Source organism: Felis catus, chromosome B2, assembly GCF_018350175.1.
Source record: "Felis catus isolate Fca126 chromosome B2, F.catus_Fca126_mat1.0, whole genome shotgun sequence".
In the NCBI taxonomy this organism is placed as follows: Eukaryota; Metazoa; Chordata; class Mammalia; order Carnivora; family Felidae; genus Felis; species Felis catus.
The window spans coordinates 46,135,077-46,160,946 of NC_058372.1; the positions used below are offsets into that span (position 1 = coordinate 46,135,077).

General features: G+C 36.2%; 2 long non-coding RNA genes across 2 annotated transcripts in view; one reads left to right on the forward strand and one right to left on the reverse strand.

The window, feature by feature from the left end:
- The window catches only part of LOC123385386, a 227,014-nt gene extending 212,802 nt beyond the window's left edge, over positions 1 to 14,212 (forward strand). The window contains exons 2-3 of the long non-coding RNA XR_006597818.1: positions 12,149 to 12,581; positions 12,884 to 14,212. This is a non-coding gene — a long non-coding RNA (uncharacterized LOC123385386). The remainder of the gene's footprint in view (positions 1 to 12,148; positions 12,582 to 12,883) is intronic.
- On the reverse strand, positions 11,311 to 16,261 carry LOC123385388. The gene is made up of 3 exons (XR_006597821.1): positions 15,874 to 16,261; positions 15,280 to 15,426; positions 11,311 to 11,409 (listed from the first exon to the last, which is right to left on the reverse strand). It is a non-coding gene; the product is annotated as an uncharacterized LOC123385388 (long non-coding RNA).
- Positions 16,262 to 25,870: the final 9,609 nt, after the last annotated feature.

Consider the following 25,870-nt stretch of genomic DNA (forward strand, 5'->3'; position numbering starts at 1 on the left):
GTGATCACAGAGTAGATCAAGCAAGGGAAAGACTGAACACACTGAGTGTGGACCAAAGCCTGTGTGCTGGCACTCTGTAACAGCTAGCCTCCCTCCCTGCATCAACAATATCAATGCAGTGCAGAATGAAGTCCTGTGGTGGGGCCTTCCCAGATCCTGCAGGTGGAAATGTAGGTGAAAGGGGAGAAGATTACAATGAGTCAGCATATCTGGGAGAAGTAGTTCACACATGTTCTTTTTGAAAAAAAAGTCTGCTGGGGCGCCTGGGTGGCTCAGTCGGTTAAGCGTCCAGCTTCGGCTCAGGTCATGATCTCGCGGTCCGTGAGTTCGAGCCCCGCGTCGGGCTCTGTGCTGACAGCTCAGAGCCTGGAGCCTGTTTCAGATTCTGTGTCTCCCTCTCTCTCTGCCCCTCCCCTGCTCATGCTCTGCCTCTCTCTGTCTCCAAAATAAATAAAAACATTAAAAAAAGTTTTTTTAAAAGTCTGTAGTAATTAGGACTATATGACTTGTTGGGCATTTATATTTGCCAATCATTAACTGTGTAACTTTGGATGCTACTTAACCTTGTTGTTTCTGTTTCCCATTATATGAAGTAAGAATACTGAGGTACTGCTAAGCACCTGATTCAGACGGTTATTGTGAGAATTAAATAAACTTGTATAGGTATTTGGTAACGAGTCATTTCAAAACTTAGTGGCTTAAAACAATGGCAGGATTTATTTTGTTCAGAAATTTGTAATTGGTGCAGGGATAACTTATCTCTGGTCCCCTCATCATCACCTGGCGTGCATAAAGGCCATTCACTCAGAGTCTGTGCCTCCCTGTGAACTCACCAGCAGAGCCCAATTCTCAGAAGGAAGACCTATGAGTGAGATTTTTACCACCAACCCCCCAAAAAACGATTTTTTGCAGTCCAAGAGCTTTTGCTCCAGATTCTGAACTCCTAGATGAAGATGATTAGTAATATAAATCTTTAAAATTTTTTTTCCAGTTTGTCTTGGCCACACTTGTCAACTTTGATAATGAAGCATATACTGAGGATTGTGATTGCTTTGAATACATCGTGATGTTACAATTTTCAAAGCAGAGATTTTACATTTACTTTTTTTCTAGATGTTCTTGGAACAACTGTAAATACTATCATTAAGAAAAATGGCTTTCTGGGGCACCTGGGTGACTCAAGTCAGTTAAGCATCCAACTCTTGAATTCGGTTCCAGTAATGATCACACAGCTCATGGGATTGTGCCCTGTGTCAGGCTCCTTACTGAGCATGGACCCTGCTTAAGATTCCATCTCTCTCTGCCCCTCCCCTGATCACACACTCTCTCTCAAAAAAAAATGCTTTTGTGGTGATGATTGCTAGATAATTTATAAAAATATAACAGATTTTCATACTGATCCTACATCCAGTGATTTACTAACTTTACTTTTTATATAATAAATGAATCAAAGTATTAGAAACAAATTTTATTCTTTTGGATATTCTTATATATGTGATAATGCCTACTATTATATAAATTTTATTTTTTTCTTAAGCCTTATAACTTTCTTCTTAACTTTGAATAGTAAGTAAAAGGCAATCATGAGAGCAGACATCCTTTTTAGGAGAGTGCTTTCACTATTCCTATATTATACTAAGAAAGTTCTGGGGCACCTGGGTGGCTCAGTTGGTTAAGCATCCCACTCTTAATTTCAGCTCTGGTTATGATCTCACAGTTCGTGATTTCAAGCCCCACATCAGGCTTTGTGCTGACAGTGTGGAGCCTGCTTAGGATTCTCTCTCTGTACCCCTCCCCCATGCTCTCTCTCTCTCAAAATAAATACAATAGACGTTTAAAAAAATTAAGAAAGCTCTATTCACTGCTAATTGAATTTTGATTATGAATCTTTTGATTTTTATCAAAAACATTTTTTGCATCTATAAAGATCATTGTATTTTTCTCCTTTACTCTGTAAATGTAAGTGGAACACATTGGTTTATTTTCAGATGTTAAACTACCTTACCTTTTTGAACAAGTCCAAATTTTGTATCCTGTTATAAATTTGCATATAATTCTTTTATATGTCATTTGATCAATAACTTTGTTTAGAATTTTTGTATGTATGTCTATAAAAGAGAATACCCTCTATAACTTCCCTTAAAATATCCTTGAGAAGATTTTTGTAAGGTTATGTAGATTAGTTTTATAATATATATTGGGAAGTATTATTTTTGTCTTCTGGAAATATTTGTATACAATTAGCCTTAAGTATTTAAAATAATACATTGGTGAGGGTATTTGGATATGGAGTTACTCCTTTATGGAAACTTCGATGTACAAATGTGCTACTTCTCCTTGGTAAGTTGTTTTGCAAGATTTATGTCTACTGTGTTAAAAAGGATCTGGTATCTTTTCCTTTTATATTACTTACTTGTCTTTTTCCCTTTCTTCTGGCTTTGACCAGTCTTGTCAGACTAATAGTTAATATTATATATTCCAGTGCATATTTAATTTCTTCTATTCTTCATTGGTATTTCCTAATTCTTAGAAAGTAGACTTAGAACATCAAATTCCCTTTTATTCTTTTCTTACATGCACATTTAAGTCACGCATTATTCTGTAAGTACCTCCTTGGTTATATTTCAAAGCTTTTGGATGCATATTTTTATTGTATGTCAATTCAAACATTTTTTATGTTTATTTTTGAGAGAGCAAGCACACAAGCTAGGGAGGGGCAGAGAGAGACAGGGAGACAGAGGATCTGAAGCAGGTTCTGCACTATCATTGCAGAACCTGATGTGGGGCTCAAACTCATGAAATGTGACATCATAGCCTGAGCCAAAGTTGGATGCCTAACCAGCTGAGCCACCCAGTGCCTCTAAATATTTTTTTAATTTCTATTGTGACATCTTTGATCCATAAGCTATGCATTATTTATAAGTGAATTAATACCCTCACATTTCAGGGTTTTAAAAATACAAATAATTATCATTTCATTGCTTAAAGTGTGCTCAAAGACCATTCTCTAATGTCCATTTAGAACTCCATAAGGCTATCAGCTGATTTAACAGCAGAAGTTTTACAGGCTAGGAGAGAATGGCATGATATATTCAAAGTGCTAAAGGAAAATGCCTACAACCACGAATACTCTCTTTCTTCTCAATTCTGATCGATAGCCTTGTTAGGTAAATTGGCCTTAAAAGAAATGTTTAAATACCTTTTTAAGTAGAAAAGAAAAGATCATAACTAAAAGAAAAAAAAAGAAAATGGGTAAAAGCAAATATACAGTAAAGGCAGTAGATCAACCATTTATAAAGTTTCTATAAAGGTTAAAAGACAAGATAAAAAGACCTAAAATATGACATCCTCTACATAAATGGGAAGGGAGTAAAAATTTAGAGCTTTTAGAACATGTTTGCCAAAAGTGACCATCAACTTAACATACTTTGCCATATGTAGGATAATATACATAAACCTCGTGGAAACCACACACCAAAATCCTATAATAGATATACAAAAAAATAAAGGGAAAGGAATCCAAACATAACACTAAAGAAGGTCACCAAGTCTTAGGGGAAGAGAGCAAGAGAAGAAAGGAACAAAGAAGTACTACAAAACAAGAAAAAATTAGCAAAATGGCAATAAGTACATACAAATTGATAACTACTTTAAATGTAAATGTATATGCTCTAATCAAAAGACATTGGGTGAATTAACGGATAAAACAAGATCCATATAAGTTACCTATAAGAGACTCCCTTCCTACCTAAAGATACATACAGAACAAAAGTGAAAAGATATTCCATGGAAATAAAAGCTAGGTTAGCAATACTAAAGTATCAAACAAAATAGACTTTAAAACAGAGAAAAGCACTGTGTAATTATAAATGGAACAAAGAAACAAGAAGATAAAACAATTGTAAAGATCTATACATGCAATATAGGAGCATCCAAAGCTATGAAGCAAATATTAACAGACATTAAGGGAGAAACTTACAGTATTACAAAAATAGTAGAGGAATTTAACACCCTACTTGCATCAATGAAAAAATAAACAGTGAACAACACATTCGACCACAGGGACTTAACAAATATATACAGAACATTCCATTCCAAAACCACAGAATACACTCTTCACCCCCCCACCCCCACCCCCAGGACACATGGAACATTCTATATTACCCCACTAAAAATCCTCAATAAATTTGAAAAGTTTGAAGTCTTAAGCATCTTTTTGGACCACAATGGTAAGAAAATAGAGATCAATTACAAGAAATAAACTGAAAAAACATGAACCCATGGAGCCTAAACAACATGCTACTGAACAACCAATGGGTCAATAAAGAAATCAAAGAGTAAATGAAAATATACCTGGATACAAATGGAAACACAATGGCTCAAAATCTTTAGGATTCAACAAAAGCAATTCTAAAAGGGAAGTTAACAGCAATATAGGCCTATCTAAAAAAAAAAAGAAAAAGAAAAATCTCAATCTAAGTGAATGCTTAAAGGAAACTGAGGGGGTAAAAACAAAGAAAACCCAAAGTAGAAGAAAGAAAAAAAATAGAGATTAGAGTGGAAATAAATGTAAACCTACAAAAGAATAGAAAATATCAATGAAACCAAGAGCATTTTCTTGGTAAAGATAAATCAGAAGTGAAAGAGAAGTTATACCCAACATGATAGATATACAAAGTATTATAAAAAAATAAGTACAAAAATTATGCCAACAAACTGGACAACCTAGGAGAAATTAATAAATTCCTACAAACATGATTTTTAAGACTGAATAAGTGAGAAATAGAAAATATGAACAGACCAATTACTAGTAAAAAAAATTTGAATTGATAGTTAAAAAGAAAAAATCCCAACAAAGAAAAGTTAATACATATTCTCCTCAAGCCTCCTAGAAGAGGAAGAAATGATTCCAAATACATTCTAGGAGGACAGAAACACCACACAAAGACACTACAAAAAAACTACAGGCCAATATCCCTCATTAACATAGATATCAAAACATTAAACCAAATTCAACAATACAGTAAAATGTTCATTCACAGTGATTGAGATTTAATCCATGGATGCAAAGACGGTTCAATATTCAGAAATCAATCCACATGATATGCTACATTAACAAAATGAAGAATACAAATCATATGATCATCTCAATAGATGTAAAAAAGGCATTTGACAAAATTCAATATCCATTCATGCTAAAAATGCTCAACAAAGTAGGGTTGGTGGGAACATAATAACGCCCATATATGACAACTCAATAGATAATCTCATACTCAATGAGGAAAAACAGAACTTGTACTTTAAGTCAGGAACAAGATAAAGATGTCCACTCACCCCATTTTTTATTCAATACAATACTGAAAGTCCTAGCCATAGAAATCAGGCAAGAAAAAGAAATGTCATCTCAATTGGTGAGAAGTGGCTCAGTTGGTTGAGCATCCAACTCCTGATTTCTGCTCAGGTTATGATCACAGGGTCATGGGATTGAGCCCTGCATTAGGGCAGATTCTTTCTCTCTCTGTCCCTCCCCCTGGTTAGCACACTCTCTCCCTAAAATCATGTTTTTAAATGGTGAGGAAAAAGTAAAACTGTCACTATTTTCAGATTACATGACCCTATACAAACTAAATTTGATAAATGAATTCAATAAAGTTGCAGGATATAAAATTAATGTACAGAAATCTGTTGCATTCTTCACTAACAACAAAGTAAAAAATTAAGAAAATAATTTCATTTATAATTGTACCAAAAAAGAATAACATGCCTAGGAATAAGCACCAATAAAAGAAACTGAAGACAACACAAATGAGAAGATATCCCATGCTCATGGACAAGAAGCATTAGTGTTAAGATGTCCGTACTACCCAATGTAATCTATAGAATCAGTGTAATCCCTGTCAAAATTCCAATAGAATTTTTCACAGAACTAGAACAAATAATCCTAAAATCTATATGGAACCACAGAAGACTTTTAATGAGCAAAGCAATCTTGAAAAAAAAAAAAAAAACAAACAAAGCCGGAGATACAATCCCAGATTCAAAGATACACTAGAAATTTATAATAATCAAAATAGTATGGTTAGTGGCACAAAAATACACACATAGATCAATAGAACAGGATAGAGCACCCAGAAATAAACTCACACCTATATCGTCAATCTACAACAAGAGGTACAAATATACAACGAGAAGTCTTTTCAACAAATGGTATTGGGAAAACTAGACCACTTTCTTACACCACACACAAAAATAAACCCCAAATGGATTAAAGACCTAAAGAGGAGACCTAAAATCATAAATATCCTAAAAGAAAATATAGACAACAATTACTTTGACATTAGATATAGAAACATTTTTCTAGATATTTCTCTCCAGGCAAGGGAAACAAAAACTATTGGGAGTATACCAAAATAAAAAGCTTTTGCATAGCAAAGGAAACCATCAGTAAAATGAAAAGGCAACCTACTGAATGAGAGAAGATATGGGATTACTATCCAAAATATATAAAGAGCATATATAACTGAAAACACACACACACACACAAAACCAATCTGATTTTAAAATGAGAAAACTTGAATAGACATTTGTCCAAAAAAGATGCTCAAAATCACCAATCAGGAAAATGCATATCAATACGACAACGAAATCACCTCACACCTGTCAGAATGGCTAGAATCAAAATGACAAGAAATAACAAGTGTTGGCAAGGATGTGTAGTCACTGTACAAAACTATTATGGTGGTTCCTCCAAAAATATTAAAAATAGAAATACCATATGATCCGGTAATTTCACTTCCAGGTGGAATTTACTAAAAAATAGGAATCTGAAGAGATATATGCACACCTATGTTTACTGCAGCATTATATACAATAGCCAAGATACGGAAGCAACTTAATTATCCATCAATGAATGGACAAAGATGCGGTACGTATGTGTGTGAATAAAAAACCATAAAAAAGAATGAGATCTTGCCATTTGTGACAACATGGATGGTCCTAGAGGGCATTATGCTAAGTGAAGTCAAAGACAAACACCATATGATTTCCTTCATATGTGGAATTTAAGAAGCAAAACAAACGACTGAAAAGCAGACATAGCCCTATAAACAGAGTCAAAACTGGCAGTTGCCAGAGGGCAAGGAGTGGGGAGATGGGTAAAGTGGGAGATACAGACTTCCAGTTATGGAATGCTTAAGTCACAGGGAAGAAAGGTACAGCACAGGGTATATAGTTGATGATACTGAAATAGCATTGTATGGTGACAGATGGTAGCCACATTTGTGAACATGGCAGAAAGTATAGAGTTGTTGAAGAGCGAAGGTGTACATCTGAGACTAATGTAACATTGTGTGTCAACTATGCTTCATTATATAATAATAAAGCCCCAAATTCTTCTAGCTCGACAGAAGAATTCTGTCACAGCTATACTCAATTCACATTCCCGCACAGATTGTGAAGAGAATCCAGTAACTCGTTAAATTAATTCCTTTAAGAACAAAAGAAACTTCTGCCTTGAAGTCAGCATTTTCCACTCAAGAAAACAGAAACTACTTGAAACTTTCAATAACAGATACTTTGCTTACGTTATGATTTTTCTGTGACCTTCTCTGTCATATTCCTTCAAATAATTGGATTTAAAGATTTCCTAAAGGGGGTGAGAGTACATTTCATGAGTTATCCTGTATTTGGAAGCAGCATATTAATAATTCCCATTAGTATTTTCCATTTTTATAAGATGCTAAGAAAATAGAAGAGATACCTAAAGAAAGATTTATTTTCTCTAGATGTGGATCTATACCTACCCCTCCATTATACTTTATTTACATTAATAAAGAGAAAAGTCTACCAGTTGCCTCATTTTTTTTTCTCAATTTTAGAATTGAGTTTTGGGAAACAAATACGAGAAAGATGTTGCATCCTTAAGGATACAAATACAAAATATTCTAAGGAAAACAGCCCCTTTTCATGGTAAAACAAAAACATTAAAAAATATTAAATCCTAAGAAGATAAAATTAGGTTCAATGAAGAGATCTTTATTGGAGTGACATAGAACTAATTGAGCAGATATTTTAATTTTCATTATTTGTTTAAATACTGAGCTGGTCACAATAATCAAAGTAACACAAACGTGACATAAACTTTTAAAATAAACGCTGTTGGAGATTGTAACCCATACCATTACTATGTTACTATTTTCCCCTTTGGTTCCATTAATACTTGGTTTACATACTTGCTCTGCTATTTGGTACCTATACATTTGTAATTATTATATCTTTCTGGTGGATTGACACTTTTGTCATTATGTAATGTCCCTTTTTGTCCCCTATAACATTTTCTGACTCCGTGTATTTTGTCTGATACAAGTATAGCTACACCTGCTCTCTATTGTTTATCATTTGAATGAAATCTCTTTCTCCATCCCTGAACTTGCCACAGCTTATGTGTGACCTTACATCTAAAGTGAGTTTCTTATAGCTGGTTCTTGTTTTATTGCCCATTCAGACACTCTTGTGCCTTTTGAGTGGGGACTTTATTCAACTTAAATTTAAAGTTTTTTTTTTTATTTTTTAATCAACTGGAAGCTTGTACCTCTTGACCCTTCACTCTCCACTGCACTCTCTGTGAAAGTTGTTATGGATAGGGAAGGATTTGCTAATCCCATTTGTTCATAGTTTTCTCTGTTTTGTAGTTCTTTTGTTCCTCTTTTCCTTTCTTGCTATCTTCTTTTGTGTTTCACTGACTTTTTGTGGTAATATTCTTTGATGCCTTTCTCTGTTGCGTATTTTCAGCATTTTTTGTATGGGGGAGGTGGGTATTACGAGCACAGCTGTATTGCAAATTTTGAAAACTTCACATTTTCCTTGATGCCTCAACATCCCCATGAACAGGCTCTGAGTATCCTGCCTGGGTGCCAGGCATACCAACGTCCCTTTCCCTTCTTGCCCTCCCCTGACTGTGACCTAGTGACAAAAGGCAACAATGAAATCCCCTGACCCCCAGTAAAGACACTTACCCTCATTCTCTTGCTGGGCCCTGCTCCTGCTGGGTTGAGCCTGCTCCATTGGAGATTCTCCCACATGGCCCCTGTACAGCACACTTTCTTTCCTCTTCTCAGAACTGTGAGTATAATAAATCTCACTTTCATGTTCCTCTCCACTGCGTTATTTCATGTCCACACCTGACTAATTAAAAGATTTTTAAAGTAGCGTAATTACTTCTTACAACACGCAGAAAACATCTTATCAGAGTACTTTCAGCTAATAATTTTAATTACATACAAAAACGCTACACTTCTACTTCCCTCCTCCTTCACCTTGTTATTTTTGTGCCTAAATAAGTTAATGAAACTAACTGTCGTTGCAGAGCATATTGGTAATAATTCACATTCAGAACAATTTCATCTGCTGGCACATCTGATGTCGTGGGTAGCGGTTTCATCTGAAGGTAATTGTTGGGGAGATTTCTCTCACCATTCCTGGACCAGCACGGTAGTGCACAGAGTCAGGCGGGGTTAGGCTGAGTACTGAGAACTGCTTGCTACCTAGTCACTGAAAGAAAACTGGTGGGGAAATTGGATATGGCACTATTGCTGAGTATTTGTTTACTTACGTGAAAATATTTAATTTTTGTGTCTCAAGTATTTTTTTTTTATTTTTTTAATGTTTATTTATTTTTGAGACAGAGGGTCAGAGAGAGGGAGACACAGAATCTGAAACAGGCTCCAGGCTCTAAGCCGTCAGTACAGAGCCCGAAATGGGGTGTGAGATCATGCCCTGAGCCGAAGTCAGATGCTTAACCCACCGAGCCACCCAGGTGCCCCTGTGTTTCCAAACTTTTTAAGCGATTAATAATGCATCTCATAAGTACAGAAGTAACTGGGGAAGGATCTTTTTTGTTGCAGTTGGTTTTGTTTTGGTCTGATTTGGTTTTTGATTAAAGTATACATGAAGGTTCTGTCCTCCAGAGAGTCTGCTTCTATTGACCTCAGTTCCTTTGCCTGTATATTTGAAGAAATTCTACCAGTGATTCTAATGGCTGTCCCTGGCTAGACACCACGGATTTAGCAATTTATGTAAAATTAGGCATGCTAGCGAACAATAATAAAAACCACGTATGATCAGATTATTCTAAATCCTCAAAATGTGATGCCTTGCAAGATTTGTGTTAAATAAGTGTCAAGAATGTTCTTTAAATACTCTTTTTAATCTCATATTCAAATGAGAATCCTGTGTGAAATGTCTTAAGTGTTTGACAAAATCAGCCCTATCAGAAGCAAGTCCAATGGTTCAGCTACAATTCCCACTGTTACATTCTTTCTGCTTGCAAATTTTAAAGGCTAGGAGGGAAGGGTCTCAGGCCAATAGAGCTGAAATGTAGTGAGCCAAGTGAAACTTTCAAAAGTTATTAATTTCGTAACTTTCCATTGTAAATAATCTTGAAGGGAGGGAAAATTTTTCTCTCTCGATCTATCTTGGTTTCCTTTCTCTTTTGATCTTGTGTCTGCAAATTTACTTAAAAGATATTTCTTAGAATTAAAAAGGTACACATTTTAACAGAATTATGTTGTAGCACTTCCAAGCTTTACAACATAGTACAAGTCAAACTACTGATATTGAATGTTTTCATTTATGAAATAATGAGAGATTTTTTTTTCAACATTTATTTATTTTTGGGACAGAGAGAGACAGCATGAACCGGGGAGGGGCAGAGAGAGAGGGAGACACAGAATCGGAAGCAGGCTCCAGGCTCTGAGCCATCAGCCCAGAGCCGACGCGGGGCTCGAACTCACGGACGGCGAGATCGTGACCTGGCTGAAGTCGGACGCTTAACCGACTGCGCCACCCAGGCGCCTCTGAAATAATGAGAGATTATGTGAACAAATTATATGCAGTTTTCAAACGGCGATTGTATTAATACAAATACATAGTTTTAAGAAAAGGTAATGTCACGTTATTGCATTATAAAAACAAAAAAGAAAGTTTACCTGGTGTATGTATCCTCTGCTCAGAAAAGAATTATTCTTACATTAAGAAATACAATATAGGGGCGCCTGGGTGGCTCAGTCGGTTAAGTGGCCGACTTCGGCTCAGGTCATGATCTCACAGTCTGTGAGTTCGAGCCCCGCGTCGGGCTCTGTGCTGACAGCTCAGAGCCTGGAGCCTGCTTCCGATTCTGTCTCCCTCTCTCTCTGCCCCTTCCCCGTTCATGCTCTGTCTCTCTCTGTCTCAAAAATAAATAAACGTTAAAAAAAATAAAAAAAATACAATATAAAGAACATAATATATAGAAATTTTTCTTTAATAAAAGTACCTTTTTCCATATAGTCTAATCGCTTCCATAAATTTTCTGTATTTCATCACCAAGTTATTTTTGAGTAGTAATCCTGGCCCATTCTCTATATTTTAGAACTATTAAAAAAAAAAAAAAGTAAAGATGAAGATTGCCAACAGACATTAGGGATAATATCTGAATTGGAAACATTGACAAGGACTTATAACCACAGTTGCTACCTGACAGTTCAGAGATTTGGATTGGGTTTATTCAATTTTGGAGGGAAGGAAAATAACAATCATTTGCTTGGAGTTTACCTAATCCTAACCTCTAATGACTATCTCTTATGGACAAAAGATTTCCCATACACTAACAAATTCCAAATTCTTTGAGGTTTTCAAATTCAGTGCAAGCTTTTGAAAAAAAAAATCTGTTTTTTTCAATCAGTCAAGACTAAGTCAGGAAAGCAGATTCAATATGAGTGTTATGGCATTAAGGCATTTATTACAGTAAATAGTATGACAGGATTCTAGGAAGAGATGGTGATGTGAAGTTCCTCAGAATTGAACAAAGATCACACTAACCAGCCTTACTAAAACACTGGCTTGAGTGGACAATTTGCAGCTTGCAGGAAAAGGCAAGGTTAATTTGTAATAATATATAATATATTACATATTAATTATAAATTATGAGATATAATTTAAATATAAAATTAATATAAAGATAAGTATATAAATATAAAATATAAATAAATATAAAATAAATAATATAAATATAAAATAATTATAAATTATAAATATAATTATTAACTATTATATATTAACATGTTGTATATTATCTTAATATATATTATATATTTATATATATCTTAAGCAGGCTCCATGCTCAGCTCAGAGCTTGACATGGCTCGTGAGGCAGGGTTCCATCTTACAACCCAGGATCATGACATGAGCCAAAATCAAGAATGGGACACTCAGCTAACTGAACCACCCAGGTGACCCAAGAAAATGAAGATTCTTAGACTCCAAAGTGGGACCATGACAAGGAGACGTGTGGTCGGTCTATGGCAAGCTGTTAATCTCCGTGTAGCTACTGCTGTTGCGGGTCTGTTACTAAGCATCTGCACACGGGCCTGGGTGCTTCAATTTGCAAGCACACGCAAGTCAAGACGCAATCAATCATTTTAAAGTTGCAACAGTGTTTTACTTACATAGACAGTGAAAGGCAAAACAGCCCAAAGCAGGAACTCCCTTGGCTCCACACACCAGCAAGGACAACAGTGAAACAAAAGGAGCCACATGACTGCAGTGTAAGTTGTGGGGTATATGTGTTGCTGACGGGCTGGTTTTAAACTGCCCCTTGAGAGGTCTCAGTCTGCAGCTCTTTGCTGCGGGGACAGAGCAGGAAGCCCCATCCCTCATCAGACTTGCAGGGCAATGAGAAATGGTCTCATGACAGCCTCCCAGGGGTGTAGGGAGGTGACTGTCAGATGACGTCAGGATTGGCCCACCATCCTCTCTTGTTCTGGGAGGGTCACAAGACATTCTGCCAAACCCCCCGAGAAGCTGCAACTGAAGGCTTTACTTGATTTTTTTTTTTTTTAAATAATAGCTACAAAGTATGCTACTCTGATTGCCTACCTAGTCCAAGTCCTTGGGGATTTGTGCCTGGGTCCTGAGGAGAGGGTTCTGCAGTGAAAGCCTGAAGTGCTGTTACCACCAAAATCTCTCTAAGAAATGAAAGTAAAAGACAAACCTACTTTGTGAAGATTTGATAATCTACAGAAGGATGGTATTCCCCTAAAGCCAGCAGCAAGAAGGGGAGGGAGAAAATGGTGAATATCAGAGGCAGGCAGAGGAAATTGATTCAATTTAACATTAGTGCCTGGAGACTTTCTGAACTAATTTGGAAGGATGTCAGCACCGCTAGCCCCCTCAATTGTGATGGTTGATATAAGTAGAGAGTTTTATTGCTATTATATTGTGGCTTCTGTATCCTGAGACTTGTGTGTTAGAGAAATTATCCATGCTTTTGTTTTTCAAAGTCCAGAGTGCTAACCATTACACAATGGGACCCCATGCTTTTATTTTTCTAAAAGAATAGCTTAGGACTTAAAATGTTAAACATTGAAAGTAGCATATGAAAGCTTAAGTAGACATTTTTACTCAATGTTTACACCATGTAAATTTATGATTATTAATTAGTAGATAAAAATGAAGGGCATAGTTGGTGAGCACGGGTACAACATGTAAATGTCTGTGATGTAAGTGGGTGCCAACACAGCCTTTCAATTTGAACAACAAGCTGTGTAAATTAAGCATAAAGTTTAGGGTTCAAACCAAATAACTGCCTCAAAGTTAATTAGCGTGAATTTAACACAGAGCTGGACTTGAAAAGAATTTTAGGCATTAGTACATAGATTTTGTAGCAATAGCTTTAGCACCATCTAATTGGCTATCCCACTTCAACTAAAGATTGACCTTATTTTCTACATCCATCCCCACTCCTTGTGCTGAGAGACTGAATGTACAACCAGACAATACCCAGCCCATATACTAAAATAGAACGTTGACCCAAGCCTGCAGCACTCAGCAGGGGAAGCCAACCTACAACCTCTGGAGCAATTGACCCCAAATGGTCAGGACATGATGGATAACTGACAGCTTCCCTAATCTTTTCTCTTACTTCCAACTAACCAGGAAAGCCAAGTGTACTCCCCTAAAGAATCATACAGGGTGTCTCACTTCTAGTTAGCCTGTCTCCAGCTTCTGCATGTCAACAGCCTCCACTCACGGAATATCTGAAGCTTTCTCTTTTGTTCACTGTATAGCTTTTACGCTCCTCGGACTGCCTGTCTTTGAGTCTCAGCTTGTAAAACCAAGTGATGTTGGCTGCCTGCCTTGCTACAGCAAGCTCTAAATAAACAGCCTCTGCTTATTCTCCCCGAGTGGTCTTCGTCTATTTCGCAATGCTTATATACTTACTTAGTGTGGATAGTTTATGTGACTCAAGACTAGTGGATGACTTTGAAATAAACAACTAGAATCTTTATTTCGAGGTGAATTGACATAGTGAAATAAAAACAGAATCCCCACAAATATCTGATATTTATAAGCTGGTACTGCTGGTGACCATATTCCAACCCCTGTGCTAGATGCATCCCATGTCTAACCTCAGTTAATTATTTCAACAGTTCTGAAGAGCAGCTGTTTACAGGTTAAAGAATCAAGGCACAGAGAGGCTAAGGTCCTTGCCCAAATCAAGAAACCAATGGAAATGGATTTCAGACCCATACGCATCACTGTCCCCAGCCCAGCCTTCTTCCCCTGGACTATGTTACTTTCAGGGTTCTGGACATAGTGCTGATTTCCTCAATAGCTACCAGACTTGAGAAGCTAATATGAACTGCTTATTGAACCCTCACTTGGTACCTATGTAGTTCTCAGTCCAAGAAGATATGGTAAAAGCAACTTAGCCTTAGCCCTTGAGAGCTCATTTCATGGTACAAGGAATAAAATGAAATAAAACATGCCACAAATTTACTTGGAGGATCACAGGTTATTAAATCAGTAGTAATTGAGATTGTAAGCTTTGACAATAGTAGGAGTATAAGGGTGGGGCTAATGGGGTGAACTCAGATCACAACCATGGAATGAATGAAGACCAGTCTGACACATGTACTCATCAAAAGTCTTAGCAAGTAAATTCAAAGGAGGTGTTCTTGCTTCCCCAGCACTTAGTTTACCTGTGTCTGGCGATGATTTCCCTAACATACAAGTCCTCGTACCAATGCTGGCTTGTGAACCCCCAATTCAGGAACTTCTTTTTTTAATGTTTCTTTACTTTTGAGGGAGAGACACAGTGCAAGTGGGGTGGGGTGCAGAGAGAGAGAGGGAGACACAGAATCTGAAGCAGGCTCCAGGCTCTTAGCTGTCTGCACAGAGCCTGACATGGGGTCGGACCCACAAACTGTGAGATCATGACCTGATCCAAAGTTGGATGCTTACCTGACTGAGCCACCCAGGCGCCACCATGAGCTTCTTTATTAATTGCAGACAGAATGGGAAGCAGGGTGTCAAAAAACCAAGATTCCAATCCAGTGGTTCTCAATTCATGCTTCCTTGGCTAAACCCTGTGCCACATAAATTGCATCTCTGAAAAGAGATGAAAGCTACAAGTTGAAAACTGATATTTTAGATATTTAGATATTTTAGACCTGAAGAGGCTTTTTCATATTATGTATAAGGCAATATTTAAAGGTCAGTATGATTTCTATTTGTGATACAAATAATCACTTGAAGTCCCAATTGAATGCATTTGACAACATATATTCAACTAAAAATAACAATGATTCCATTTCATCCTGAAGTACCCCAAAGGTAAATAACTTTACATCCTTTACATTATTCAGTCTTCCAAGAATTGGAAACTTACTGCTAATATGTCTTTGATATCTCACTATTACTTGAATGTGATAATAAATTATGTACAAAAATGTTCCATTCAATATTTTATGGTCAGAATGGAAGGTTTATTTTGTGGCACAGAAATACATCAACAGTGTTAGAGGATATAGACCGAGATGGATGAAAATGACTTACTCTATTAGATTTGATGGTGAGCAAGGGCCTCTGACAAGAGTGTATTCCCCTCTGACACGTTGCAGAGGACTGCGTGTGCAGATATCTGGCAGGAGAGAATTCTGTTTGGGAAGAATAGGCAACAATTCAAAAGGTAGGGACATGACTGGTCAATTTCGTGAATAACAAGGAAGCCAATTTGTCAAAAGTGAAAGAACAGGTAGAGGGTGGCTGGAATAATGGCAGAGAAGTAGCCTGGGCCAGATCTTACAGAGCTTATGGGTTATGGGAAGGATGTTAAATTTTATTTTGACAGGGATGGGAAGTATTGGAAGATTCTGAGCAGAGGAGAAAAAAATGACCTGGCTTTATTTTGAAAGGATCATTGCAGCCTTTTTTTTTCAAATTAATAAACTTAATTTTTGGCACGTTTTAGGTTCACAGCAAAACGTACTGGGAAGTACAAAGAGTTCTAGGATGCCATGGATCCCTCCACATACACAGCCTTCTCTGCTACTGACATTCCACACCACTGTGGTGTTTTGTCCTTGTGGCTTTTTTTTTTTTTTTTTATGAGGTAAAGGCCTTAGGTAGACTAGTTAGAAGGCTGTTTTTCTAGTGTGGTGTAGTCATTTTCTAGTCTGGTCAAAAGAGAATGATTGCTTCAATGAACTTGGTAAAGGTAGAGGGGAGTTTTGTATTTCAAATGTCTACTAATTGAATATTAAGAATGCTAACAAAACACCAAGGAGGGAAAAATTGGTTTCATTGCATGTTGTACATGTTGAGTAGCACTGATTTCACCCCTCAATTTTCCCACTACTCCTCAATTTTTACTCAGTTGGCTATCCTTGTAACAAGATCAGAGCTTCTCACCGGCTTCTATGGAACTAAATAACATAAGGCAGAATATATTAAAGTGCTCATTAGATCACATTTTCATCTTTGAGTAAATATTTATTAAAAACAGCTTTTTGGTTTGAAGCTGGGCTTAACAATTTTACATTTTCTATCAGCGAAAGGCTGGAAACTAATGAAATTCATTCTCAGCTACTATCTGTTAACCACTCTATAAACCAGTCATACCTCAGCTCTTCCCATTCTGCCGAATGACCAGTTCTCTTGAAGAGGAGAAAGTCAGGCTCCTCTCTGCCAAAATTAAAGTGAATCATAGTTCATTTTTCACCTGGAGAAATCAGCACTTTATGATTAAGAATATTTTTTTAAAAAAACATTACACTTGGGAAAATGTCAGATTGCTTCTTGGAAGCAAATCTTTCCTCAGCTGAGTTTTAAGATGACTGCAGCTCAGACGGTGGGACTACAGCCCATGGGAACCCCTGAACTAGAGGCCCCATTTGCTTTACCCAGATTACTGACCAACAGAACCATGGGATTAAAATGTGCTTTGTTTTAAGCCACTGTGTCTTTGGATAATCTATTACATAGCAGTAGCTAACTAATGCAGGTCATCTACCCCTACCTGCATGGGGTAAATCTTAACTTGGCACCCTGGGAAGGGAATGAAGTTGGTATTTGTTTAAATGGGGATTGCCAAATAGATCATCACTTCAGATATCTGCACAGGACTATGGTCCCCTCAATCAAATATTTAGCAATGTGTAGCAAAAGATTAAATATAATAGCTTTGCCCAAAAATACGTTAGTGTCTTTTCCCCTAACATGGACATCTTCATAAATAATGTGGCCATTTCTTCATATGGACATTTTATTCACCCTTTTAACTTGTACATTAGGCTAAGGAAGAAAAAGAGTCAAATTTAAAGGATTTTGTGAATTTTAAGTGTAAGTTCTTGTTTTAGCGGTTAGAGAGCCATCTAATAAATTCCACTATAAACACAAAGACCTGAAAATAAAGCCTATTTTGTTTTCATTCTGCTTCATACAATTGTGACTTGACAGCAGAAGACAAATCAACAGATTGGTAAATTGTTGACCCTAAAAAAACAGAAATTAAGCCCATTTGGCTTGTCCTGTGCCTGAACCCCTGCTGTTGGATTCTGCTCCTTTGATTGCTATGATGCTTTATCAACAGGGGAAGAAAAAGAAAGAAAACAAACTGTCCTATCAAGGTCTAAAGGATTGTGCAGCAGAAACGGGGCCCATCAAGGTAGTCTGTTCTTAAAGTGCAGAGTGACTTCCCATGTGACAATGAGAAATCACATTGAGGTAATATGAGAGTCAGAAAAGTCCTTCTGCCAAAGTGATATCTGCTCTACTCATTCTCTACTAATATAAGTACCTGTTGTTGAATCTCAAACTCCTTTTAAGCATCCCCAATTACAATGCAAAGTATACTTGAGAGGAGTCTTATTTTTTATCAATAAAAAGTAGAAAGTAACCAGAATGGGCCATCAAATCGTCTTCTAGGACACATCATCAGAAGCAGCTAGTATCTAAATATCTTCCCCTAAGCCATGGCCATGGGAAAGGACTGTCATCAACACTAAAAGCGCACAAGGTATACTGACATCTAGTAACTGTCAATTCTACTGTTACAAATTTTGCAGCCACATATAAACTTAAGCCTACATTCACGTTATACTAACATTCAACTGCATACGAACTATCCTTTTCAGTTGGCTCATTTCTATGAACCAATATGCTGCCACAACACAGCTACAGAGTTCCTTAGAGGAATAGAAGAAACTGAGAATATAGCAACATTGACCGTTGTATCTAGAATCGGCTTCCAAGGATTCAGGAAGGCATTTATGAGAGGAAAAGACATGCGGCCATACTTCTCCATTCTCAAAACGGACAAGCTAAAAAGGCTTGTGCGTACTTACACTTCTGGCCGAGAAGTGATTTTTGGCTATGAAATATAAAATAGTAAGTTTAGAAGTGATTCAGGTAAATAGAAAGCAAGTCCACACCATCATCTCCCAACCCCTCAGAGCATCTATAACATTTATTAGATTAATGATTTCTGCAATCCAAATAGTTATTATATACTGGTACTCTATTAAAAATTTTCACTGTGTAAGATTACCAGTTGCATAAAGATTATCTCATAAATGGATTCTTATGGATCCAGTCATAATTGCTTTGCTGAATTCAATAGCACAATACTTTTACTCTGCAGAATCAATGATCAAGTTGTAATTTTTTTTTTTTCCAGCCTGGGAAATTAGGTCTGGGTTAGGATTCAGAAATTCTGCCTTTGTCTTGAGGCTCCTCTACTCTATAAATAGCCAGCCTTCAAGGGATTTCAATCTATTCAGGAAATTATTAGCCATTTTTAGAAACATTTAGCCTTTTATCTTAGGAAAACATTATATTGGGTAGCATAAGAGGGACCATACTTGATTTAAGATAATACTGTCACTTCACTGAAGGCAATGAATCTGCAAAGGCAAAATGATATTAAAGCTTCAATATTAGGAGCTAAGGTAATGTCAAATTTACCTTTTTCTCTGAGGCCTTCTGCTGAGCGTGAGTTCCAACTTTGATGACACTTGGAGTGCAGAGGACAGAATATAAAATTGATGACTCTCCTCAAACGGACAAGCAATAGATGAGCCATATGCAATTCTGAGTTCTCAAAGGAGTATACCTCCCACTCACAGGGCAGAAGAAATGTATAAAACTTATTAACTAACCAAATAAGAAAAAAAAATTTAAAAATCATACAGAAGAGGCCAGAAAGAAATTTTGTTTTTCTAGGCCTTGGTGTTGGGAGGGAAAAGATAAAGATTCTTCCCTGAGAATCTGTAACCACAAGCTGGCATACAAGTTTCTGATGTGATTTCATGTTATACATGAGATCCAAAATATTGTCGAATGGAGAATTAATTTGTTCTGTATCCACGCTGCCCTCAAGATTTGAAATAGATCTCAAATGGAAGATTTAAAGTGGTCCCAGATTACTGGTAACCCCAGATAACTAGGAGATACAACATAAGTCTTACCCAAAGGAACCCAGGTCTCAAAGCAAATCCACAGACCAAATACAAGGAAAAAATACCTGCCCAGAGTAAAATCAAATTATTAAGATAAAAGCAAAAAAAATACTCAAGAAAATAATGCAATATGAGTGAGAACTAGCGGAAAAAGCAGAGCAATAGAATTTGATGCCCAAAGCTTTGAGATGTTGAAATTATCACAGAATATAAAATAACCTTATATAAGTGGAAATAGAGAAAAGAGAAGCTTGAAAATATGACCAAGAAACAAAGCATAAGGAATCCATATGCAGACATCAAAAAATAATAAAGTCATACAATTAAGTAAATCCCCTTATAAAAAAACTACACACATAAATTTCTGGATATAGAACAAAAATGACACTTTAGTGAAATGCGGGAAGGATTTTTTTTTCCAATAAACATTGTTGATACAGTTGGCTATCCATTTGGAAGAAATATATATCTAGACTTCTTCTAGACATTTTAACAAAACAATTTCAGATATTTAATAGATCTACATGTGAAAGGCAGAATGATAAAACTTCCAGAAAATAACATAGAAAGATATATAAATTGTACTGGGATTGTGAAAGATTTTTTTAAAACAAAACTAAAAAATAACTCTCTCCATAATGAAAAATATTGAAAAAACACATTAAAATTAAGCACTTGCATTATCCAAAGACACTACTGTAAGAGTAAAAAGGCAAGATGAAACCCAGGAGAAAATATTCAGGTATATCCAACAAGGGACCCGTGTACAGAATATGTTAAAAAAATCCTACAAATTTTTAAGGAAAATAACCAATTTAACAAATGGTCTGAAATCTTGAATTGGCATTTCAAAGTGGAGTATATACAAGTGGCCAATAAGTATATGGAGATGTATTCGATGGTATTAATCACAAAGGAAACATAAATCAAACCTATGTGAGGTTCTACCACAGAGCCATTGGAAAAGCTAAGATTATAAAAACTGACTATACCACTGTGTGGATAGCATAGAACAGCTTAGAATCTCATCCACTGTAGATGAATGTGTAAATTCATACAACTTCTGAAAAGTATTTGGCAGTGCTTTCTAAAGCTGAATAGGAACATACACCATGACCCAGGAATTTATCCAACATAACTGTGCATGTGTATACCAAAAGGCATGTACAGGAATGTTTGTAGTAGGATTATTTGTAACGATAACAAAAATAATAAAAGAATTCAAATATTCACTCATGGTAAAATGGATCAATTGTATTTATCCACTAGACTAAATTGGCATGAGAAATAAGTTATTGCTACATGTGATAGAGTATATACAGTATGATTATGTACAGTATGATTCCTTTCACATGGTATACAAGAAAAGGCCAAAGTTAATAATATTTAATATAGAAGTTGCCCTTTGTAGGCAATTTTCTGACTTGATTTTAGGGAGATTTTATGTATTTCTTGATCAGGTGCTGTTTTTTTATTTTATTTTTTTTATTTAGTGTTCATTTATTTTTGAGAGAGAGAGCGACAGAGCACGAGCAGGGAAGGGGCAGAGAGAGAGGGAGGCACAGAATGCGAAGCAGGCTCCAGGCTCTGAGGTGTCACCACAGAGACCGACAATGCGGGGCTTGAACTCATGAACTGCGAGATGATGACCTGAGCTGAAGTTGTATGCTCAACCAACTGAGCCACCCACGTGACTTCAGGTGCTGGTTTTAAGAGAGTGTTCATTCTGTACACATTCTTTGCTGTGTACTCTTAGGGTCCATGTGTTTTAAAATGTATGATCTACTTGAATAAAAATATACTAAAAATTATAACACAAACATACAAATCACTTCATCCATGTTCGTCTATTAATTCTTTCAATTTGCCAGATTCCTTTTTAACTGTTTCAACTCAAATAGCGAGATGATCCACAGCCCGATGCACGACTGTTTGGGCAGTCTGGCTAAGAGCAGGGCTTGAATGGCATACTCTGTCTCTAATGTCCTCAGCCCTGGCAATTCTAAAACTAAAGGCTTACCCTGATTAACACATTGCAGCTATTTCTTACGACTCCTAAGGGCACACATTAACAACCAACTTTTGTACTATGAGTTCCTATTTGCAAAATATTTTTTTTCTCAAAGACCTTCACAAACATGTAAAGAATATTTAGTTTTTATTCTATAAGCAAGAAGACTGATGTTCCAGATAATCAAATGTCTTTTCCAAGATCATTCAGCTAACATGTGGTAGAGCATTTTCTACTTAGTTATAAAAATTTTATAAAAAACCTTAGTCATATCCACACATCCCCATCATATTTCCTCAGCTGAATTGGAAAACTCTTAGAAGTGGGGCCCATAGATTTTTCTTTAGTGTCATCCAGAATATGTCATAGAGCTGTCAGCTCACAAGAGGTAATTAACAGGTGATTCTTGAGAGATGGCAATATTCTGCCGTCTTATATTTGAGTACCTAAAAGCACATCATTCTGAGAAAGACCTGGGTAACTAACATGTCATCTCAATTCCACGAGATATCTCATGAGCATTCTGTCTCCTTTGTAAAATAGGCTTTTAACTTATTCAAAAGCCAGTTTTATGAAGGAAGGATAGGTGACACATAAGTGGGCATTAGGCTAAGTAGACTCTTTTTTTTTTTTCATATTAATGCCACTGCTTAATAGGAAATGTTCCATGGTCTGTTTTTAGTGACTGGCAGTGATTTAAAAACATCTGCACTTTATACAGTTAGTGCTTGCACAAAGAATCCACAATTAGTACACAAACAGGCACAACAGAAAATCCAATAGAGCAATTCACCAAGGATGTGTTCTGTTTATCTAATCAGATTCATCATCTTTCAATACTATGCTATAAAAGATAGGAAGTGAGCAAGGGTGGAATTAGTCAATATTTAAAGGGGATTTTCCAAAGGTAAATTCAAGGATCAAAAACAAAAACAAAAACCTATCAAAAGAATTGACAGTATTTTCATTACTGGATCTTCTTCCTCTGAGTATAAAAATGATTTATAAGTGCCCTGAAAGTTATTTTAGTTAAGACGCTTTTTCTAAGATGAAATGTGAAAGGAACAATCCAGACATGGTGGTCATTAAATTTCATGAGATGTTCTTTCTGAAGGACAAGAAATTAAAAGCTCCCTCTCATTACCATACATAGAGCTTACTCCAAGACCAAGCAGTTATAATTGTCATTTTAAGAAATTCCTGACATACTTTAACAATTCTGAGATAGAATCAAAGTAAATATCAGTACAGACTATTCTAGATCCTCATCCACAAAGTATCACAACTCAAACATATTTCAACCACCCTGGGAGTACACAAGAGTCCTCAACCACCACCACCATACAGGTTTTCTTTTTCAATGACATCAATGGTGGAAAAATCTAAAAATTTTCCCTAATATACAGGTTTTTATAGAAATACTGTACTCCCTGATCCATTCTCCACTATCTCATCCCTTGGGGAAAAAAAAAAAAAAAAAACAGCTACTCCCAGCTAGAAGTACTTCTAAGTAATAATGGAATTTAAGAAAATCTTCCAGGAAAAGCTTTGGTAACTGGTTTAGTCCTGCTTATCCAGTTTCCTCCTACAATATGTGGGGATGTAGGGGAAAAAAAAACACAAAACTTTAAGATCATGAGAAAGAAACACACACTCATATATTAGCACTTTCTAGGTAGAGTCCTTTGAATTAGTGATTATAAAACGAAAACCAGATATTTTCCCCCATAGATTTCAAAAGTAATTGCCCTAGGAAACTAGGGTATTTGCATTTGTTTGCATGTGTTTGCATTTGTTTTAGAGATGCCCAATTTGTATGAACAGTCGCAAGTCTCTTCTAAAATTCTCTCATTGCAATTGGCACCCAACCCAGTAAATCTTTCTTTTTTCACCTTGATTCTTTAAAAACATGCATTATTTGTGATCTAGTAGACACATCAATGCAAGACAAAGAGCAGAACTGTCTTAGCTGCTACCGCTGATCAAAGCTGTTTAAGAGAAAAATCAGAAATGTGATAAGAGCACATTTAGAAGGTATTGAAGAGAGTCCTTGAGGTGGAGAGCACTCAGTTTTGTATGAAAGTGATCCAGAATGTAACCCAATGATTCCCCCTCATGAAAGGGATTTTAGAGAACCCTGAGTTTCTAAATTTATGGAAACTTAGGTTTCCCTTCCCATCTAATGACTGCTGACCTGAAGAAACTCAATCCTGCTCTATGCTGTCAGTGGATTCTGGAGCCTACGTGAACAGAGGAAGGTACCTATTTACAGCCCAGAGAAATCTGGCATCATGAACTTGTAAGAACAAACAAAAGAGCAGAGTAAGAAGAGTGAGACTAAGAATTAGGCAACCTGAGATTACTAATTAGCAAAAAGACATATGATATTTCTAAGGGACAATTTTGTTTCAGAAGGCAACTGGACATGCATTGCTTTGGTGAAGACCTACCTAAGAATGTTGCCTGCCTGGCAGCCAAGAAACTGACCCACAAAAAGACAATGAGCATGTGGAAGCCTACAAAAATAACTGTAAGGAACAATGATAAAGCTCAATATGCTTCCTCGAATTTCCTCTCATTTGTGCCATCACTCCCTCCTATGGAATTAGGATTTCTTGGCCTTTTTTTTTCTCCTTTTAAATAGCCAATTGCAAGAGCGTTGTGGAGAAATGAAAGAAAAAGGAAACATGTTATACAAATATCACATCACACCCCATCTCTGTCTATGGCATTTTCCTAGGCATAAATTGGTAGGATTAAAGAGTGTTGGATTGGTTGTGAAATTGAAGTTTTGATGTAAATCTGAGATTATAATATTGGTGAAAAGTAATCTAACAAGAAAGTTATGAAATCTGCTTCATGTGTTTTCCAGTGGAAAGGAATGGGTTTCTATAGTTCACTGGCAAGCATGAATGAAAATAAATAGATACAGCGAGATTCTATAAGAATCCGTGGATTTTTACCCATTTAAGAATCCATTCATACAACTATTTTGATTAAAGTATGGGTAAGTCAATCTCAACAGACTTTATGAAAGTCCCACATTTCAGAATGATTCTTTTTATACAGATACGTGTTTGGAACATGTGGAACTAAAACTGATTATGAAGCCAAGATTATGTACATAGAGTAAGCACATTAAAGTAGTTCTGAGTATGGAATATAACTATTTGCCTAATAACAGAATATCATGAATATTATGCGAGGCAAACACTAATGGAATTATAGAGAAAAATAGATGAATTGACTGTTATCGTTGAAAACTTTAATACCCTTCTAGCAGAAATGGGTAGATCCAACAGGCAGAAAAATCAGTAAGAACATGGTGAACTCAGTCAAGAATGTCATCAATCAAAACTGGATATAACTGAAATTTATAAACTACTTCATCCAATAACAGAAAAATACACATTGTTCTTAAGTTTACATGGAACATTCACCAAGATAGATCATATTTGGGGCCATAAAACAACAAATTTAAAAAACAGAAATCATACAATATTCGATCTCAAGCTACAGTGTAATTAAACTAGATATCAATAATATAAAGATACCTGGAAAATTCCAAAATACATGGCTATTAAATAAAATACTTTTAAATAACAAATGGGTCAAAGAATAAATGTTAAAAGAAACTTTAAAATATTTTGAACTAGGGGCACCTGGGTGGCTCAGCTGGTTAAGCGGCTGACTTCAGCTCAGGTCATGATCTCGAAGTCTGTGAGTTCAAGCCCCGCATCAGGCTCTGTGCTGGCAGCTCAGAGCCTGGAGCTTGCTTCCGATTCTGTGTCTCCCTCTCTCTCTGGCCCTCCCCTGCTTGCTCTCTGTCTCTGTCTCTGTCTCTCTCAAAAATAATAAACATTAAAAAAAATTGAATATTTTGAACTAAGTAAAAAGGAAAATACAACCTATCAAAACTTGTAGGATGCTGAAAAAGCAGTGCTTGAAGGGAAATTTACAGCATTGAATATATTTATTAGAAGAGAATAAAGATCTGAAATTTCTAATCTGAGTTCCATCTAGGGAGACTAGAAAAAGACCAATTTAAATCCAAAGTAAAAAGAAGAAAGGAAAAACCTAGAGT